The sequence below is a fragment of the Fukomys damarensis genome, unplaced genomic scaffold, assembly GCF_012274545.1.
Source record: "Fukomys damarensis isolate Sample0158 unplaced genomic scaffold, DMR_v1.0_HiC HiC_scaffold_36, whole genome shotgun sequence".
NCBI classification, from domain to species: domain Eukaryota; kingdom Metazoa; phylum Chordata; class Mammalia; order Rodentia; family Bathyergidae; genus Fukomys; species Fukomys damarensis.
The window spans coordinates 42,805,238-42,827,377 of record NW_022900948.1 but is presented as its reverse complement, the minus strand read 5'-3'; positions in this window follow the sequence as shown (position 1 = coordinate 42,827,377).

Here is a 22,140-nt window from a genome sequence, read left to right as displayed (position 1 = left end):
GAAATCCTCCTGTCTCAGCCTCCCAAAGCACTAAAATCACAGGCCAGCGCCACCACCCGGCTCTGCCTCTTTAGCAAAGAATCATGCCCACCTCCAAACTTGCAAGAGAGCCCTGTCACCACTTCGCGGGTGCCATCTCGCCAGCCCTAACCACCTGTGCGGTAGGTCCCACTAAGAGGCCCAGAGAGGTGAAGCCAGGCCAGGCCTTCGAAGTCGCACAGCCAGGAGCCCCTGTGAATCCGAAGCCTGAGCACTAAACGCGGATCCCACCGCCTCTCCCATGCTGTTCACCTCTGACCCTGGGTCCGTCCCAGGATCACAGCAACTGGGGCGCCGCCCCTTCCAGGGAAGCCCACGCCTGTGTCCGGCTCTGCCTCGAAGAGGCGAATCCCAGATACTGGGGCGTCGGGAGCTGATGTGTGTCCCAGACCTCGGCCGGGTGTGGCCAAGTCACTGCCACTCCCGTGGCGTCGGCGGGACTGTGCCTCCTGCAGTGCTACTCCTTCCTCTGCTGTCAGATAGGAGGGAAAAAGGGCCAACCCCAGGGCTCGTGTAGGGACTTGGTCTGTGCTATTTTTTTGATACCGGGGATCAGATTCAGGACCTCGAGTTCGCCAGGCAGGCACAGTGCGGCTGAGCGACCTCCCGGCCTCACTCGTGGGGACTTGGCAATCTAGAGAGGGCCTGGGAGTCAGCGAAATGCCAGAGGCTCCTAGTTCCTCAGTTTCCCCAAGTTGTATGTGGCCCATTTTCCTTCCCCCCCCCCCAGTACTGGGTATCAGAGTCAGAACCTTTTCCAGGGTCTGAACTTTTTTAAAAAATGTTTATTATTTAATATGTACATTTTAAAAATCACACAGACTAGGTGAGCCACAGACTGGGAGAAAGTGTTTGAAAATGATTTTACTTGACAGAGTGTTAATGTACAAGATATGTAAATAACTTTTAAAACTCAACGATAAAAAGGAGAACCCCCCTGTAATACCAGATATTCCAGAGGCTGAAGCAGGAGGATTCCAAGTTTGAGGCGAGCCTGGGCAATTAATTTACCAAGATCCCATCTCAAAAAAAGTGGAGGGGATGTCCTGGGATTTAGCTCAGTGGTTCCTCTGCCTGCCTTGCAAGGGCAAGGTCCCAAGTTTGATCCCCAGGGCCAAAAACAACAACAAAAAAAGAAGAGTGAAGGGGGAGACGTAGCTCAGTAGTTAAGCACTGGCCAAACAAACTAGGCCCTGGGTTCCATCCCTAGCCCTGCAGAAGTAAGAGAGACCCTTCCCCAAAAGGGGGGGAAAGATTTTCACAGGCACTTCAAAGCAAATGCGATGCAAATGACTGCTTAGGAAATGGAAATGATCTGTTCTCTTAGAAATACAAATGAGAATAAAATGAGGCTGGGGCATGGTGGCTCTCTCCTGTCATCCCAGCACTCTGGAGGCAGAGGCAGGAGAATTTCCACGAGTTCTAGGCCAGCCTGGACTACATAGCGAGATCTTGTCTACAAAAAAAATAATAATAATAATAATAATAATCAGAATGAGGTACTCTACACGAACACCCAGTATGCAAACAGAAAAGACTGACATAGAAGCCGGACCTGATGGGGCATGCTTGTAATCCCAGTTCTGGAGGCTGAGGCAGTAGAATCACCAGCACCAAGAGTTTGAGGCCAGCTTGGGCTACATAGTGAGACTCTGTCTAAAAAAAAAAAGGAAGAAGAAGAAGAAGAAAGAAAAGAGAAACACTGAAATACCAGACACTGGCACTATGAGGCGCAGACAGAACTTCTTGTGCCCTGTGTCCCCGCCATCTACTCCTGACTTTCCACCCACAAGGAACCACGCCTATGTTCCCAGAAAGGCCTGAGAAAGCATCTTCCTAGCACTTTTATTTATAGCAGCCCCGATCTGGAGATGGTCCAGCTATCCATCCATAGGAAATGGGTACACAGACCGGTATATTCGCAGAACGCAACACCACTCAGCAGTGAACAGGGAGGACCTGCTGAGACAAGCAACACTGCGCTTGGGTCTCGAGCTTCTCGCTGAGTCAGAGAACCTCTCACACTGAGTTCACTTCTGTGGAACCCAGGCCCAGGAAGGTAAGGATTGCCAGGGAGGTCAGGCAGTCTTCTAGGTGACACTCACATTCCTTACATGGGTAGGGTTTGCTTTGCATAAAGGCTTGCAAAATCCAATAAATTTCTGGGTTTGCTGGTATATGCCTGGGATCCCAGCACTTAGGAGGCTGAAGCAGGAAGGTCGCTGATAGTGCAGGCTCTTTAGGGAGAAGTACATAGTGCTGCTGTCTGCAGTGTACGGTGTACGTGCGTGCTAGGGTTTGGACCCAGGGCCTTCACTCTGAGCTACACTCAGTGAATTCCATGACAGGGACATGAATTGTCATGAATTACATGATGGTCTCAATAAGTCGGTGAATTGTCCAGATGGGACTTTAACTAGTGATCCTCCTGCCTCAGCCTCCCAGAGTGCACAGATTACAGACCCGTGCCACCATTCCCAGCTCTGCAGTTGACTTCGGAATGTGTCAAAAATAAAAATGGGTTAGAGACTAAAACAAAGACAGCTAATAGATGTGGGTTATAGGTGAATAGAGTAAAATGTTAATGTTGGAATCTAGACAGTAGGAATATTAATATTCATTATAAAATCAGTTGGGGGAAGAGAGGGAAGGGGAAGTTGTGTACACATACTAATTCCCCATGATGAATGCTATAGCTGTGTACTCCACACTTGTACTAATGAAAATTTAAAAGAAAATTTGCTTTTATACTAAAATATTGGAAATGTTGAAAAAAAGAAAGGAAGCTGGACATGGTGGCACAAATCTGTAATCTCAGCACTCGGGAGGCTGAGGCGGAAGGATCGACAAGAATTTGAGGGGCAGGCTGGGTCACATACTGAGTTCAAGGCCAGCCCAAACTCTATAGCCAGACTAGACCTGGTCCCGAGCCAACCAAAAAGAAACACTGCAGAATAATAGACACAGCCTGACGGTTTTGTATATACAGATGTACAAAGGTTGGTGGGGACATCTGGGAGGATGTGTCAGGCACGAAGAGTGGTTATCTCCCATCTCGGGAAGAATCCCAGGACCTTCATTCGTCTGTGGTGCTTGCAGTTTTTATAATGTATGTGTCTTTAAAGCATACGCGTGTCTTTGTTAGGCAGCCTCACGGAAAAGTACAGTTTCGGTTTGTTCGTTTGTTTCTGTAGCACTGATGATTGAACACAGGACCTTGCAAAGCTAGGAAAATGCTCTACCACTGAGCTACATCCTTGCTAAAAAGATGGTCATTTTAAAAAAGATTTGCCCAAGACGAGTCTGGTAGGAAAACATCACGAGTTGGTGTCAGTCACCAGTAACACTTGACCTGTCAGTATTTAACAGAAGAGAAGTTTGGTTTATTGTTTTTTTATTTGTTTTATTTTTTGAGACAGGGTCTTGCTATATAGCCCAGGCTGGCCATGAACTCACTCTCCTGCCTCAGCCTCCCTGGTGCTGAGATTATAGGTGTGCACCACCATGCCTGGCTGAGTCCATTTCTCATTTTCCCATGTATGCGTGCATGTGCGCGTGTGTGCTTCACTCTCCTGCCTCAGCCTCCCTGGTGCTGAGATTATAGGTGTGCACCACCATGCCTGGCTGAGTCCATTTCTCATTTTCCCATGTATGCGTGCATGTGCGTGCGTGTGTGCGTGTGTGCGTGTGTGTGTGTGTGTGTGTGTGTGCTGGCATGAGCTCGGGCCTCCCCCATGCCAGGCCAGCCCTCACCCCTGAGCCACCCCGGCCCCGTCCCTCCGCCTTTCTGCCCAGAGCCCAGAATCGCTCCGCTCAGACACTGCTGGGTTCACTTTGTGTCCACTGTCTTAGCTCTGCGATGACTGCAGAGAGTTGGCTAAGGCCTCCTGCCGCCCCAGAGCCCTGGGTCAGCCGCCCCGAGGGAGAAAGCACGGACCGGACGGGGCCCATTCCGGAAGGGCGCCCTCTCCTCAGGACAGAGGCTGGGGCCTGCAGATGCAGTGGGCACCCGGCAACAGCCTCCCGCCTGGGGCAGGGCTCACTGAGGAGTCTGCTCGGGGCCCCAGGGAACGTTGGCCATGTGGCCGCAAGCCTCTGGGCCAGGTCACCGGGTGCCCCGCTGCTTGCTCCCCAGGCTCAGGAAGGGGAAACTGAGGCTCGGGTAACTTCACAGAGCGGCTGAGAGGAAAGGCGGGAAGACGGCGTGAGCAGGTCCGCCTGCTGCAAATCCAGCGCTGTGTCACTCACTCGTTCATTCTTTGGGTGTTTTTCTGTTTTGTTTTTGTTTTTTAACTTTTCGAGGCAGAGACTTCAGCAGGCTGGCCTCAACCTGCAGTGAGCCTCATGCCCAAGCCCTCGGCCTGCTGGGGTCACAGCTGTGCTCCCCAGGCCCGGCGCTCTTTCCACTGTTGCCCAGGTCCTGCTCTGCTTCGCCCAGGGCCCCTGTTCCTCATTCGCTGCTGGCTGGGGGTGTCCTTGCTTCTTTGCCACACAGGAAGCTCAGAGCAGGGCAGTCGGCTTTGTCAGAGCCACCAAAGCAGACAGCAAGATGTAATCTAATTTCAAAAGCGGCAGCCCAGCCCTTTCTTTTACCACCTCCCTTTCTTTTTCAGTCCTGGGAATTGAACCTAGGTCCTTCGCACGGAGCTCCTTCCCCAGCCCTTATTTCATGTTTTATTTTGAGACAGAATCTCACAGGCTGGGCTTATCTTTGTAGCCTCCTGCCTCAGCCTCCCAGTGTGTGACACCGTACCCGGCCCTTTGTTTCTTAATTTCTGTTTCTTCATCTTCTCTTTGGGCTGGGTGTGGGGATTGAACCCCGGGTCTCACATCCGCTAGGCACACCCTGTCGCCCTGAGCTACACCATCCAGCCCCTTGGAAACTTTCCATTCTGGAATAGCATCAGATTTACAGGAAACTGACAACTGTGTGACAAGGTGTGCCCAAGTTCTGGCACACCTTTCGCCCTGTTTCCCTCGTCATCTTCAGAACCCACCTCAGACCTGGTCCAAACACAGCGCTCGGCTGTGGCTTTGCATGAAAGCCCAGCTGGGTTTGAACTTTTAACCCTCCTGTCTCAGCCTCCCGGCGTCCTGAGATTACAGGCAGGCGCCACCATGCCCATCTTTGGGGGGCCCTTTGGAGTCTACTTACCTGCAGTGACTTAAACCAAAATGATTTAGTTGTGAAGGTCAGCAGCAGCACCCGGGGTTGAGGATGGAGCTCGGTGGTAAAGCACTTGCTTAGTATGCATGAGGGTCTGGGTTTGATCCCCAGCACCACCAAAAACATTTTGAAAAGAAGAAGGAGAGCAGCGCACTCATAATGCACCGGCAGAGGACGGGCAGAGCACGGCGACAAGATCTCACCCAGAGATGCTCCCACAGCGAGCACATGACCTCGCGGCTGCTTCCGCAGGGGGCGTGGGAGGTCCAGGCAGAGCAGACAGTGACGCGAAGAGGGATCGGGGGCCAGGCAGCACCCCATTCCCTTGGAAACCGGAAGCAGAATCCAGATTGGTGGTAGAGGGTGACCTCCGGAGCTGACGGGGAGGGGACAGGCGAGCAGGCGGGGCCCAGGCCCTCGTCCACCAAGAGGACACTGCAGAGGAGTCCCCCTCATCCTGGGTCTCAGTTGCCACCCTGCGAAGTGGGGACCGGCCTCTTGTGCACGGATCACAGAGGACTGCAAGCGGGGTAGTCGGAGCGCGTGTGAGCTGTGCTAGGCTGCCGCTGTGATCCGTGCATCCCGTCTCCCCGCATCCACACCAACCTGGGCCCTGGCCCTGTGACCAGCCTCTGCGACAGGACATCAACGTGCATGAGGCCACTGAGGCCTGAGACTTGCCTTCGAGAGACTTGTGCTCCTGCCAGGCCTGTGGTGAACACCTGTAATCCCAGCACTGGAGAGGCTGAGGCAGGAGGATCAAGTTGAGTTCAAGGCCACCCTGAGCTACATAGCAAGACCCTGTCTCAAAAAGTAAATGAATACAAATAAAATACTAAATAAATAACAACCTTGGCCAGAGAGGCTTGTGAAAGTATCACAGGCAGTGGCTGTCCGTGCGGTGGGGGCCGCAGCGCAGGGTCTGGGTCCCCTACCCGTCCCTGGTTCCTTCCTCTTCCGCCCGGGGGCTGTGCTCAGCACATCCTCTCCGAGCCACTCCAAGTTCCTCCAGCCTGACCTGCTCCGTGACCCCTGCCCCACCGGCCCCGCCTCGGGCAAAGGTAGTCATCCAGGTTCACCCAACCGCCCTACACAGACCCTGCCCGATCTCGGCGCCCATTTCTGCTGTTGGGGAAGAAAAAAAAAAAAAAAAAAAAAAAAAAAAAAGACGAGCCTCGCTTCCACAGCAATAAAAAGAAATAGAAGAGAACCACCCAACTCTCGGGCTCTGCTGTGGGTGCCTTCGGCGAGGGCACGTTCATTTCCTTATTTATTCCTTTGGCACATTTGGGCCCGCGTGTACTCACAGCGTGCAGGGCTGCGTCCGCCGACACGAGGGCAGAGGCACAGGGATCTGCTGAGATTCCGGGCGTGTGCCCTCATGTCCCGCTGACGGTGACCTTTAAACCAAGACCTCCAGGAGCTGAAACTGGGCCAGTGAGATGACTGGGAAGCAGTGTGTAAAGCTTGGGGTCTGTGCTCATGCTCAGTAACCGTGGCTGCTGCCCAGTTATTATTGTTACTGTGATTTTACCCTCTAGGTGTCCCGCCTCGCTGGGCCAGCTGTGTTCCTAGCTGAGTGGACCTATGACACTGCAGGTTTCCAGGCAACGGAGAGCAAACCAGCCAGTCTGTAGCTCTTTCCCAAGGCCACCTGGAGAGGCAGCACTGGGACTTAAACCAGGGTCTGGTCTAACTCCAGGCCCAGGGCTATTTTAACTCATCTTCATTGCAGAAATCAAGTTCTTACTGGGCATGGTGGTGCTTGCCTACAATCCTAGTGCTCTGGGAGGCTGAGGCAGGAGAATCATGAATCAATTCCAGCCTGGGCAACTTAAGGTTCAGAAAGACCCTGTCTCAAAATAAAAAATAAAAAGGGCTGGGGAGGTAGCTCAGTGTGAAGTGGATTCAGTCCCTTCAACTTGCCAACAAAGAAGCAAAAACACCGCAAACACACTGTGCATGGTTGAGCATACCTGTTATCCCAGCTACCTGAGAGGCTGAGGCAGGAGGATCACAAGCTTGAGGCCAGCCTGGGTAACTGAGCAACACCCTGTGTCAAAGTACAATTTAATTTTCTTTTATTTGGGTTTTTTAAATTTGGTGGGGTTTTTTTTTTTTGGTATCAGGGATTGAACCTTGTGCTTGCAAGGCAGGCTCAGTGCCACTGAGCTAAATCCTCAGCTCTAAATACAATTTTTTTTGTTTTGTTTTGTTTTGTTTTTTTTGTGACAGGATCTCACTATGTAGTTGAGACTGACCTGGAACTCACTGTGTAGCCCAGGCTGGTTTTGAACTTGCAGCGATCCTCCTGCCTCAGCGTGCCGAGTGCTGGGATTAGGGGCGTGCGCCACCACGCCCGGCTCTAAATGCAATTTTAAAAGGTAGATGTCTGAATGGCTCTCTCACGGCCGAAACCAGAGGGCCGGCGGGGCCTGTGTTCCTCCCAGAGCCCTGGCAGCCTCCCTTCTCTTCACCGCTGTCCCTGCTCTCAGGTCAGCCCACACCCCCTCGGTTTTTCAAAGCCAGCCACATAAGGCTGAGTCTTCTCACGCCACCATCTCTCTGCTTTTGCTCCTGTTCCCCCCACCACCACATACTGTACAATCTCATGATCTTTCTGTGTCGGCAGCCGTTCCACATAATGTAGGGGAAAAATCATTTCACAATTAAATTATGATTAGGGCTGCGCGAGGCCTCATCTCCTCGGCTGTGGGCCAACTCTGGCATGCAGAAACATAACTCCATTTTGCCTCGGTCACCGTGGAGGCCTCAAAGGTCCTGTGGTACTGTGACGCTCAAGGGCAAGATTCCATCAGCTGAAGACATCCGGGTTCTTGGGAACAGAGTAGTAGTACAAAGAAAGAAAGGTTTCATCTGGGGAGGGGCGAATTCCTTATCAGTTTAACTCCTCCCTGCTACTGTTGCAATGACATTTTTTGCTCATCTCCTCGTCCTATTCAACACGAAGTCCTCACTGACCTAAGATCTTCCTAGGCATAGGGTTACCACTGCCCTCTGAGTCCTCCCATACACCCCACGAACCCAATAAATGGTGGCAAGCTCGGGGGCCTTTTGTCTTTGCTTCTAGAGCAGCAATGATCAGGCCCAACACCAGCCTTTTCTCTAAGTCTTATTTCCTGTCTGTATCTTTAATTAGCCTCGTGCTATTGTGGCTCATGGGAGACCAGGACCCACCGCAGGGGTTGTGCTGACCTCCCCTTTCCCGTCCCCTCTAATACACAGATCATCCCGGATGATTTTGGGAGGCTGAGGCAGGAAGATCACTGCAAGCTCCCAGCCAATGTGGGATACACAGGGAGGCCCTGTCTAAAAGAAAAGAAAAATTGATTTAGTGCAGGTGCCAGGCCTTTGAACCTCCGGAAGTGGGAGCAAAATAAACCTGTTCTCTTTGTAAAGTAGATGATCGTGTGACTGAGTAGCACACAGGGTCATGGGATTTGGCTTGGACATCTGTCATTGTGGCCACCCGTTGAGCCAGCCCCTGCTCAGCACCCTCCAGGCAGGAGCCTACCTGTGAGTCCGCACTCTTGGGAAAGAAACAAAAGCTCCCAACAACACCCCTTCAGGGAGCATTTACAGTTTCCCCTCCCTAGGGGGCCGGTGTTATGGTTTCCACTGTACATATGGGGATACCGAGGTCAGAGAGGCCAGGGGTCCCAGACAGGGTTACGGGGGGAGAACTGAATGAGGCCACCGGAACCCCAGGCCTGACCCCATCTTGCCTTTATCCCAGCCCTGAAACAGCCTCACCTCCCCCAAGTGCAGCCTGAGGAAGCTGCAAGGCCTTTCCAAGTGAGTCCTCTGGCCAATCTGCCCTTATTTCTGGCTTCCAGCCAAAGGTCTCAGGGTCACACTTGAAAGACTTCCTCAAACCCTGCATGCCAGAGCTCTGGAGAGGCTGCCTGAATTAGAAACAGGACCTTTGTTTCATTCTTTTTTTTTGAGACAGGGTCTCACTACAGCCCAGGGTGGCCTTGAACTCACAGCAGTCCTCCTGCCTCAGCCTCCTGAGCCTCGAGAATGCTGGGATCACAGCACTAGACGCTGCCAAAAGGGCTGTGATGACTGAGTCACCTTCCAGGAGAGCTTTGTCAAGGTGTTTCAGGAGCCTTAAAATGTTCATCCCTTCAACCCATAGGTGCCACAGGAAGGAAATAGTTGTGCCGAAGTATTCATGAAGGTTGTGGATCATACATCACGTGGGACAGAAACATATGGAAGCCATCCAAGATGTATGTTAGTGGGGTCTTCGTGAAATAAAATGAGCCACCAGTGTTGGAGTACTATGTAGTCATTAAAAATGATAATTTTTCAAGTCAGGGATTTAGCTCAGTGGTGCCACCACCTGCCTTAAAAGCACAAGGTCCTGAGTTTGATCCCTGGTACAAAAAAAAAAAGATAATTTTCAGCTAAGTGTGGCATTTGGGAGCCTGAGGCAGGAGGATCCCAAATTCAAGCCCAGCCTGGGCAACTTAGCAATTTAATGAGAACTTGTCTTAAAATAAAAAGGAACTGGAGATGCAGCTCAGTGTGAAGGCCCTGGATTCAGACCCTAGGACCACAAATAAAAAGACTGAGCACATCCAATGTGTGTGAAGGGCCACTGGTGAAAAAACAACTTTGGAAAAATGTGGTAGTTTCTCAAAAAGCTGAACACACTTCCCTTATGACCCAGCCATCACATTCTGCAAGGTGGAGCCAGAAGAAATAAGAACACACAGAATTTGTACGTTAATCTTCAGAGCAGCGGGCCACAGACCAGCGCTAAATGTCCAGCATGGGCAGCGGGTGTGTGCGTATGAACTAAATGAAGTTAATTGTGATTAGGAAAAGAAGCCAGATCAAAAATAGGTTCAATTCCATTTATATAAACTTCTAGGAAATGCAAATCAATCATGACAACAGCCCCTGGGCATGACGGTGCTCACCTGTAATCTCAGCATTCAGGAAGCTGAAGCAGGAGGATATCCGAGAGTTTAAGGCCAGCCTGGGTAACGCAAGTCTCTGCCTCAAAATAAATCCGATTCCAACAGTATGTTCATTTGGTTTCTTTTCTTTTAATTTTCTTTTATTTTTTTTTGTTTTTTGGAGACATTGTCTTGCTATATTCCGGACTGACTTCAAACTCTGAGGTCTTCCTGCCTCAGCCTCCAGAGCACGGGGATCACAGGGTGCACCACAAGGCCAGGCTTGGTTTCCTTTCTGGAGGAAAAAAAAAAAAGTGCTTGCATCTGTGTTTCATGGGTGGTGGGATCAGAGGTGAAGTGGGCTTTTTCTTTAGGCTTTCCTGCATTTGTGTGATGTTTTTGAAAACCCACACGTCTGCACTTATATTTATAATAAGGAAAGCAATTTCCACTTTGCAAGAGGAAAACAACGCAAGCGATCTGCGCAGCACCAGCGGGCTGACCTCACTGAGGCCCTTCGGCCACGCGGGCCCCTGCTGCCGGAGACGGAGGTGACACAGACGCGGGGCTTCCTGCCCACGGAGGCCGGGGCAGTGACGGAGCGCGGCGCAGATGCTTCCCGGAAGGCCCGGGTCATCAGTGGAAGTCGGCCGGGTACGTTTCCTCCGCAGAGGCTGCGAGGCCTGAGTGGACCGACCTGTGGAGGAGGGTGGCGGAGCCTGGAGCTCGACTGCCGCTCCCCTCCGTCCCCGCTCTCTGGTACTGCGGATTTCAAAACATATATATATTTTTTGTTTTGTTTTGGTAACGGGAATGGAACTTGGGATCTTGCACTTGCGAGGCAGGCTGCGGGACCACTGAGCTAAATACCCTGCCCCAGTTTTTTAAAGTTTGAGACAGACTGCTGGGCATGGTGCCGAATACCTGTCATCCCAGCACCCAGGAGGCTGAGACAGGAGGATTGCAGGGAGTTGGAGGCCAGCCTGGGCTACACAGTGAGTTCCAGGTCAGTTCAGAATACATAGCAAGACCCTCAAAACATAAAAACGGTTGGGTATGTAGCTCAGTGCACAGGCCCTGAATTCAATCCCCAGTACCCCGCCCCCCAAAAAAAGGACTGCTTTCAATATGCTAATCAATTCCTGGCTGCAGACAGAGCCCAAACACCCAACACTGGCACTGATCCTGCACCTTCTGCAGACCAGGCACTCATTCAAGGACCAGCATAGATCCACCCACATCACCCTCCTAACACCCTTAATGATTCTGCTATCTGCATTTTCTTCTTGGGGAAACTGAGGAGCAAGAGTTCAAGGCCTAGACTACACAGAGCAATGCTGTCTCAAAAACAGAAAGGAACGGGGGCCAGGGATTGAACTCAGTAGTGCCGGCACCTGCCTTGCAAGCCCAAGGTCCTGAGTTCGATCCCCGGTAAAAAAAAAAAAAAAAAAAAGAAAGAAAGAAAGAAATAGCTGGGCACGGTGGCACATGCTTGTGGTCCCAACATTGGGAGGCTGAGGCAGGAGGATCACTGTGAGTTCGAGACCAGCCTGGGCTAAGAGTTCTAGGTCAGTCTCAACTACATAGTGAGACCTTCTCAAAAAAAAAAAAAAAAAAAAAAAAAATTTTTTTTTTCAGAAAACCATCTGAAAGTGCCTACACCAAAACTTTAACAGAGTTTATCTCTGGAGTGGGATACAAAGCATTACAGGGGACCAGATTATTTTCACTTTTTTTTTTCTTTTTTTCTTGCAGCCTTGGGAATTAAACCCAAGGCCTCAGGAAGGCTCGGCAATCACTCAACTGCTGAGCTACCAGCTCAGCCCAACTTTTGCTTTTCAAACTTTGCTGTCTGTAACATGAAATTGTATTTTTTTCAGCAGTTTTTTTTTTTTCATGTCACTGCTACAAACTTGCCTTTCAGCATTCCTTTAGTTGTATCCTGTAAATTTCAGTAGGCTTTTATTTGTTTATTTGTTTTTGTTTTTTTTGTTTTTTTTTTTCAAGATAGTCCCTGATTTCCCTGTAGTTTCTTCTTGGACCCATGGACTGTTTAAATTTGTTATTTAAGCATAGTATGGTGGATGTCTGTAATCTCAGCACTCGAGAGTCTGAGGCCAGCCTGAGCTACAGAGTGAGTTCAAGGCCAGCCAGGACTAGACAGCAAGACCCTGTCTCCAAAAAGCAGGGAAGGGGGGGTGGAGAAAGGGAGAGGGCGAGGGAGAGGGAGAGAGATATCACGCGTAGTGATTGAGTTCAGGTTTGGGATCCAGACTGTCAGGATTCGAAGTCAGCTCCCTTGGTTCCTCCCCGGCTGTCCCTCATTACGATGACTCCTATGTGTGCCTCGGTTCCCCCCAGCTCAGGCGCCCATCTCCTGAGCTGCAATGACCGTTCTGTAGGGTTGGGCTGCACATTTGCTGAGTCATTGGACAGTCACTTACTGGTCCTGATTACAGGCAGGCCCTGGGCTGGGGGCTGATAAAACCTTGCTGTTAGCCAGGCATGGTGGTACATGCCAGAGATCCCAGCACGGGAGGCTGAGGCAGGAGGATCACTACAAGTTCAAGGCCAGCCTGGACTGACCCTGTCTCAAAATAAACAAACGAAAAACTCCACTGTGCCTTTGCTTTCTTATCTGCAGAGACACTGAGGTTACCTGGGAAGGCTGCTGTTGGCATTTCTCGGTTCTGGGGAACACAGCTAGCCTGGCTCGGAGGAGGACCAGGCCTTGATACTGTTTAAACAAACAGGACAGGGAGATGGAAACAAAACCTTGCTTCACGTTGCTTTGAATTGGTCTTGCTGTGTAGTCCAGGCTGGCCTTGAACTCGAGGTCTTCCTGCCTCAGCCTCCAGAGTGCTGGGAGTACAGCTATACACCACCACACTCCTCCCTCCAAGACCTTCACAGCCAACCCCGAGCTGAGTGGTCAGCACCACCATACCGTGGGGCTGCGGGGGCGAAGTGTTGATTTCTGCCCCCCACTGCCACCCTCGCTTCCGGCCCCTGTCACCCACCTGGCAACACAGCGGCACCGCCATGTGGGTTTAGCCAAACAGCACTATGCTAAGCACTTTCCAGATACCCTATCATTCAGTACTGAACACCAGCCGGGGAAGTAGGTGGTTCCATTTTAGAGATCTGGAGACAAAGGCACAGAGAGGTGGAGTGAACTTGTCAAAGTCACACAGCCAAGCTGCAGAGGCAAAGCTGGACTCCGGGCCGCTAAGGTTTGCGGAAGGAAGGAAACTCTCAGGCACAGGGTCTTGAGGCCACGGGCCTGGGACACAGAATCAGAGCGGTGCCCTTAGCAAGCACTGTGTGCTTTCCTCTCGCCTCATGAATGGGGATGTGGTCTGGGAAGGGAGGAGATTAAAACGCAGGGTTCCGGCTCCCAGCCTTGTGACCCTGGCTGTTGGGAAGCGGCGCTGCATGGGGGAAACTTGGTAGCACAGGTTCCCTGCCGGCACTGGAGAGAGGGACACATGGAGTAGAAAAGAAGTTAAGCCTGGTATCGCACCCCTGTGATCCTGGCATTTGGGAGGCTGAGGCAGGAGGGTCAGCTGAGTTCAGGGCCAGCCTGGGCTACACAGCAAGTTTTGTCTCAACAAAATAAAGCAAGCCATCGCTAAACCCAGGGACTGTGACTCAGAGTTCAGCCAGCAAACAGAGCTGCACACGGGGCTGTGTGCAGGTGTCGGCGAGGACAGGGAGGTGGCCGGGTACGCCTCTGCGGGAAAGCACAACCCTGACCGGTGGGGCGAAGGTCCTGGGCCCCTGCCAAGTAAACACTGCCACTCCTGCTGCTGGGTGGGAGTCTTGGGGTGGCTTCCAGGTGGCCCAGCCCAGTCCTGCCGCGCCCACAGGGCCCCGGGACCCTTCCTCCTGCTCCTGCTCTGGGAAGTCCCTCCAGCCTCCTTCGGGACTCTGGTCGGGCCCCACACGGAAGGGACTCAGCCGGGCTCCACTTCCTAGGAGGCTCTGGGCCCCGGAGTTCGTGACTTGGAAACGTCACGGCTCCGTTACAGGTGAGGACCGGAAAGGGAACAGCGGCGGGTGACTTCCTCGAAGCGACGGGCTAAGGAGTGTCAGGGCTGGGATCTGAACCCAGGTCACCTCTCGGGTGACAGGCAAGCCCGGGAACTGTGTGTTCGTGAAGTATTTGGACTTTTGTTTGTTTTTCTGATAGTCCAGGCTGGCCTTGACCTTGTGATGATCCTCCTTCCTCTGCTTCCCAAGTCCTGGGGTCACCGACATGCACCACCTTGCCCAGCTTCATGAAATATTTTGAAATCAGGCAGCTGGAGAAAGGAAAGGCAAGGCAGCCACCACATTCCTGACTTGTACAGGGAAACAAAGGCCCCGTGGGGAGCTGGACTAATCCCGTCATCCTCTCCCTAATACCTTCCATGGCTCCCTATTGCCTTTAGGATAAAGTATGACATGGTTAATAAGGCCTACACAGCCCTCTTGTGGGACCGGGCCTGCCTTCCTTTGCAGCCTCACTCATGGCTCGAGCAGCTCTCTCCTGCCATGGGCCCACTCAGGGCCCTCTGCACCAACTCCCCTCTCTCCTGGCTGACTTCTACCCATTTCTCAGGGTCAGCGCACCTGCCACTTCCTCAGGGAAGACCACCCTGATGGCCCAGACTAGGCCAGCCCCCACCCAAAGTGTCTCACAGCTGTCATCACGAGGGCCACGGCTGCAGGTTCCTCTCTGCAGCCCCAGCATCTGGACAGTGGTAGGACAAACACCTATGAAAGAAAAGTGAATGAACAGGGCCGGAGATTTAGCTCAGTGGCACCGCGCCTGCCTCGCAAGTGCAAGGTCCTGAGTTCGATCCCCAGTACCAAAACAAACAAACAAGAATGAATGAATGAATGAACGAAGTGAATGAATGAAGGGCCTGGCAGACTTGGAGGACTGGTGTGGGAGGCAGATACAGGGGAGCACCAGGAGGCTGCTGGGCGAATCTGAAGGTGTGCAAGCGACAGGAACACAAGGGCAGGGCCAGCTCCCTGGGACACAGGCAGAAGAGCTGAGCCTTTGCAGGCCTGGAGCAGAAGCCCGGATGTAGGAAGGGGAAGTTAAACCAGGTGTGGTGGCGCAGGCCTGTCATCCCAGCCCATGGGAGGATGAGGCAGGAGGATCACCACAAGGTCAAGGCCAGCCTGGGCTACATAGTGAGTTTCAGAGCAGTCTGACCGATTTAGTGAGACCCTGTCTCAAAACAAGCAAACAAACAAATAAGAAACCCAAACAAACAAAAAAGGAAGATAAAGCTGGCCTTGGAGGTGAAGGAGGAGCCAGGAGACTGGGAAAGCCAGCCCTGTGTCTCCAGACGTGACATGAGTGGGGCAAACACTCTCGTGTTTCCATCCGGGAACCTGGTCTGATTTGTTTTGTTTCGTTTTGTTTTTGTTTTTTGAGACAGGGTCTCACGATGTAGTTCAGACTGCTCTGAAACTCACTGTGTAGCCCAGGCTGGTCTGGAAGGCACAGAGATCCTCCTGCCTCAGCCTTCCAAGTGCTGGGATTATAGGCGTGAGCAACCATGTCCGGCTTTTTTTTTTTTCTTTTTTGGGTTTTTTTTTGTTTGTTTGTTTGTTTGAGACAGGGTCTCTCTATATAGTTCAGACTGACCTGGAACTCACTACATAGCCCAGGCTGGTCTTGAACTCACAGTGATCCTCCTGCCTCAGCTTCCTGAGTCCTGGGATTACAGGAGTGAGCCACCATGCCTGGCACGAACCTGGCCTGATTTTGCAGACTCGGCTATAAACCTTCACACACACACACACACACACACACACACACACACACACACACACGGGAATCAAATCTGTTCAACAATCTCAGGGGCTGCACGCAACAGATGAGGAAAGCAAGGCTCAGAGAAACAAGAGTCACAAGGGCCCCTCTGACTCCTGCCTAAGGAGGAGTCTATATGCAGCTCCCGTGGGGAATAAGCCTCCTCTACCTGCCCAATCCAATATGGCCATCAGTAGCCACACGGAACCATTTAAATTTTAAATTTGAAGGATTATGTATTTATTTATTTAGACAGGGTCTCATGGCACAGTCCAGGCTGGCCTTGAATTCACAAAGTAGCCCAGGCTGACCTTGAACTTGTGATCCTCCTGCCTCAGCCTCCCGAGTGCTGGGATCACAGGTGTGTGACACTGCACCCCTTTAGATTTGAGTTAAATGAAAATGAAAAGTCAATTCTCAGCCACACCAGCCAGATATGCAGCTACGGAACATCTCAGTCACAAAACTCCCCTAGACGGGTGCGGTCTAGAGCATGGAAGCAGACAAGTCCTCAGACTATTTCACTGAATGCTCGTAACAGCTACGGAACGAGGGGTCAGGGGCTGATTCAAAGTCACACGGCGAGTCACAGGCAAAGGTGGAAGTCAAGCCTGGTTTCCTGACTCCCAGCCCAGTGCTCTCTCCGTTGAAGTAGATCAGCTCCTATCTCTTAGCTAGGGCTCGGTGAGGAGCTGCCGGGAGACCCACAAACACGTCCAGGGAGAAGTGCAAGGAAGCCTTCAACACACATAACAGCAGCTGGCAGCGCAACAAGCAATAAAACCACTACAAACAATTAGCGAACTACTGCTACTCTATTTTTTCGGGGGTACCGGGGATCAAACTCAGGTCCTTGGGCTTGCGAGACAGGCAGTGGAACCGCTGAGCTAAATCCCTGGCCTTGCTACTCCAGTTTAAAAATGGACAAGGGACGTGGGCAATTTATAGAAGAAATTCAAATAGCCAAAAAAAATACGGAAATGGAAGAAATGAAAGCACTGTAGGATTGTGTTTATTCTTTTGTTCAAACAGGTAGGTAAAGATGGGGCTGGGTATGGTGGTGCACGCTGTGACCCCAGCACTCGGGAGGCTGAGGCAGAAGAGCAAGCTCAAGGCCAGCCTGGGCTACATAGTGACTTCAAAATCAGCCTGGACCATATTAGCAAAACTTTGTTTCAAAACAAAACTACAGCTAGACATTGTAGTACACACTGAGGTTGAGACGGGAGGATCTCTGAGTTTGAGATGAGTCTGGGCTACACAGTGAGTTCAGGACCAGCTGGAACTACATAGTGAGACCCTGTCTCCAAACAAAACACAACCAGACAGAACAAAACGAAACTTGTCCAGCCTTTTTGGAAGGCCGTTTGGCAGCATCTCTTTTTCAGTGGCAAATATGCAAATTCCCTTTGACCCTGGGCTGGAACCCAGGGCCACCGTGAACTGTGACTCTGCTCTGTGAGCCATGGTCAGCTGGGCCGGAGAGGGCAGTGCTGGCTGACCAACAGGAACCTTGCGCACTTGGCCGTGGGAGGCTCAAGCGGGACGCGCTGTCAGGGTGAGGGGGGGGTGGCTGTTCTTCGGAGCCTTTATCGTCTGGTGTGACTGGCTGACAGCAGCGAGGAGCTGGGCACACGTCCACCTGCCTGGTCAGCTGCCTCCCCGGCTCTGTAAGTGCCCAGTGTTCAGTCACCAGTGAATCAGCGCCCGCTGCCCTTGGCTGGCGGGCTGGGAGGCGGCAGGGCTAGGCGTGACTGTGCAGCAGTCAGGCTCCGCGCTGTCAGGTGACGGAGAGTCAGGCCTGCTGTGTAGCTGCCCTCAGGTGAAGAGGCAAGTGCACTTCCTGTGCTTACCTCAGTTTCTCCTTTTTTTTTTGGTTTTTTGAGACACGGTCTCACTGTAGTTGAGACTGATCTGGAACTCACTATGTAGCCCAGGCTGGTCTCAAACTCACAGCAATCCTCTTGCCTCAGCCTCCTGAGTGCTGGGATGACAGGCGTGCGCCACCACGCCCGGCTCTCCTTTCTTTTTTAAACTCAATTTTGTTTATTTAAAAAAAAAATTTTTTTTTTTTGGCTGTACTGGGAATTTTTTTTTTTTTTTTGGTACCAGGGATTGAAGCTGGGACCTTGCGCTTTCGAGGCAGGCGGCGGCACCACTGAGCTAAATCCCTGGCAACAGTACTGGGGATTAAACCCAGGACTTTTGCACTGAGATACACCCTCAGCCTTTTTATTTATCTTAATTTTAAGACAGAGTTTCACTGAGTCACTAAGGTGCCCAGACTGGGCTCGAACTTATGATCCTTCTGCCTCAGCCTGCCAAGTGCTGGGGTTGTGTGTGTGTGTGCCCACCACGCCCATCTTACACGAGGGAACATTTTGCTGGGGATTAATGGCCGTGTGTCTTTTACTATAATATTTAAAAATCTAAAGCAGCCGGGCTCACACCTGTAATCCCAGCACTCGGGAGGCTGAGGCAGGAGGATCACTGTGAGTTCGAGTCCAGGCCTGGGCTATATAGTGAGTTCCAGGTTGTGTGTGTGTGTGCCCACCACGCCCATCTTACACGAGGGAACATTTTGCTGGGGATTAATGGCCGTGTGTCTTTTACTATAATATTTAAAAATCTAAAGCAGCCGGGCTCACACCTGTAATCCCAGCACTCGGGAGGCTGAGGCAGGAGGATCACTGTGAGTTCGAGTCCAGGCCTGGGCTATATAGTGAGTTCCAGGTGAGTCTCATAGAGACCCTGTCTCAAAAAACCAAAAAAAAAAAAAAAAAAAAAAAAAAATAAAAAAAAAAAAAAAAAAAAAAAAAAAAAAAAAAAAATCTAACGCCACCATTTCTCAATTATACACCAGTGAGTCCATCCACTTATCTACACACGCTTTTCTGTGGCTCCGTTTATGGAGCACCCATCGGGTGGCAGGCCTTGAACTGGATGAGGCACCCTATGGGCGAGGTGTCTGACCCCGTGCTTAGTGGGAGACAGTGCTGATTCAAGGACATCACAGAGTCTGTCCAGGATCGGATCCTGGTGAGGGTTCTCTAAGGCGCCCCTACTGTCCCGCAGCCTGCGTCCCTCCTGCATCTGCAGCCACACTGAATCCCTGCCTTCCTGCTACCCCTTGCCCACACCTACCCACCCAGCGCTAACTTCCAGACCACCCAGCAAGCACCCAACCCAAAACCCGGGGGAGGTTTCAACAGGCTGAGTCCCTCCTGGGCTCCGCGGCTTCTACCCGTGACTGTGAGTAACTAGTTACTCCTCAGCCAGCGCCTTCTGCGGAATGAGTCCCTCTTCCCTTCACATCGCTCAGTCTCTGCTGTAGTCTGAGCCACGCTGGCCCCTCAGCATTGGCTGAGGTGGCCTCCTCACCTGACTGTCAGCTTCTCTTCTTGCCCCCTGGCAATGAATCCACGTTCCACACAGCAGCCAGAGCATAGATTGATTTTTTGTTTGTTTTGTTTTTGTTACTGTAGACAGAACTGGGCCCCAGTCCCCGATCCCCCCTGCGTTTTTATTTTTTTGAGACAAGGTCTGGCTAAGTCACTAAATTGCTCAGGCTGGGCTCTAATTTACAATCCTCTTGCCTCAGCCTCCCAGAGTGCTGAGACTACAGGCATGTGCTACCATGCCCAGCTCAGAGGGTGCTGGATTTTTCAAAAAAAATTTTTTTTTGGAGACAAGATCCCACTATGTAGTTCAGGCTGGCCTTGGACTCACAGCCTGGCCTCAAACTCAAGGCAATCCTCCCACCTCAGCTTCCAGGGTGCTGGATTATAGGTGTGTACCACCATTCTTGGCTCAGAGAATAGTTTTAATTAATTAATAATTTAAGTGCTTTGAGACAAAAGTGAATGTAATCATTATGTACTTCAAACATGTATTAATAAAAAATAAATACATTTTTAAAGGAAAAGAAATAGGGTCTCAATATGCAGTTCAAGTAATCTTGAACTATGTAGCCCAGGCTGCCCTCAAACTCTGAGTGATCCTCCTGCCTCAGCCTCCCTAGTGCTGGGATGACAGGGGTGCGCCACCACACCCTGCCTCAGAGATTTTTTTTTTTTTTGTACCGGGGATTGAACTCGGGTCCTTGTGCTTACAAGGCAGGCCACTGAACCACTGAGCTAAATCCCCAGCCCCCAGAGATTGTTTTTAACATCATATTTTGAATCTTTTCTCTCCCCTACCCATATCCTCCAAAAATGTTCCTTTAGCGCTGTGAATAAAATCCAAACTCCTCCTAAACTCACAAGGGCCCATGTGAGCGGCCAGCTCTGCCCGTCCCACTCCTGTCACAAGGAGTCCCTCAAGTACACCAACTCATACCTCTGCTCACAGAGCTTCCTGCACTGGGTTCCCTGTTTACTGAGGCCTCGGCTGAGAGAACACCTCCAAGAGGCCTTCCCTGTCCACCACATCTGGATCAGGACCTGTGCTCCAGTCCACTTTCCTGGGCTCTCCTCTCCATACCTGTCTGCAGCGGACTTGTTTGGTGCTGGGATCGCTACGCGCTCACAGGGGCCTCTGGGAGACAGGACAAACCACATTTGGAAACTGGGGGGCTGGAGCTGCCCCCTGACCACTTACTCAGATCCTCTTGTCCTTCCGGGTCCAGATGTTGGCAGGCACAGTCTCAGGTAGTCCTCACAACATTCTAGAAAGACAGATTCTTTGCTTTTCTTTTTTTAAGACAGAGTCTCACTAGATATTTCAGGCTGGCCTGGAACTCACTATGTAGCCCAGGCTGGCTTCAAACTGGAGGCAAAATCCTGCCTGTCTCAGGAGTGCTAGGATTACAGGCATGCAAGATTCCTAGCAAGATTCCTTTACATGCATGAAACACTATACCCAAAGTTTGTGCGACCCAGCACACCATCAGATGTCAGCCAGGCCTTAGCCAGTCATACTGCACCACCTCCCCATCTGTGAACACAGCCAACCCCACACTGCCAATGCACAGCAGAGCCAGGATTCTAACTAGGGCACCTTGCACCCCAAATCTAGCATCTTGCCCTCTTAAGATCTCTCTCCTTCCCCAGGTACCGTGTGGGAAACAAGGGAAGGGAAATTTCCTAGGTTCCCAGGCTTGAGGCTGCAGAGATAAACAGAACCAAGCTTCGGCAGCTAGGCCCACCCTACTTCCTGTTGGAGTGGCCAGAGGTTATTCACGGTCACAGCTGAGGGATCGCCCCCTCGGGCTAGTTCCTCTAAAATCTCCTCCTGGCCTCAGGTAGCCACAGGCTCTCCTCCCATCTGAGAGCAGACACTGCTGGGAGGAGAGACAAGAACACTCGCCCGGAGTTGCAGCAGGGTTAAAACCTGCCTGGAGGGATTTAATTTGTTCACCCTGGAGCCATAATTCACGTAAGCACCTGTGGTACAAGCAAGGCTTGTCCCATCAGGACTGTTTAGGGACATGCATGTACCACGGGTGGTTCAAGGCGGAAGCTATCCGAAATGGGGGTCCTTGCTTACAGGTGCAGACACGAGTCAAGCCCGCCACCAGGGCAGTCTGGGTCCCCAGTGCCTCTTTAGAGCCTCCCTCTCGTCTTCCTCCCCCCACGGGTTCCTGTCTGCTTCTCCACCTTGCCTTACGCCTGGAGGGGCCAGAGACAGCCTGGCTCAGAACAGTGTCCCCAAGGACTGGGCACTGATGAATGAAATGCTGCGGGTCCGGGGACAGGTACGGGGCTCCGAAGTGGTCTTTGTCTCCTGAGCAGTTAATCTAGCGAAGGACACCAGCCGTGTAACTACCCAAAACAAAAACAACAAAAAACCCCCGAAAGGACAGCAAGAGGCTTAGACAACATACTGGAACAAGACAAGCTGGGTCACAAGGCTACGAGACAAACTGCTCCCAATGACACCTCGCCGCGGCGGAGCTTTCCCACATTTCTGCCCTGACTCAGAGCTGCGTGGGTCCGGGCCATCTAGCTCTCTGAGCGGCAGTCTTCCCAGAAACGGGACTCACTACCTTCCAAGCTCAACGCTCAAGGCTGGAGGGACCCTGGAAAGCCATTCCACCCATAGTTTTCAGTTTTCCCCCGCGTCATGGTTTCTTCCTTTCTAGGCTTGCGCTCTCCCAGCCGGACTAGCCTGGGGTCCCGCCCCGCAACCTCCCACCGCCTTGCCTCGCCTCGCTTTGCCCAGGCCCCTCTCCTAGCCCCTCGGCTCCC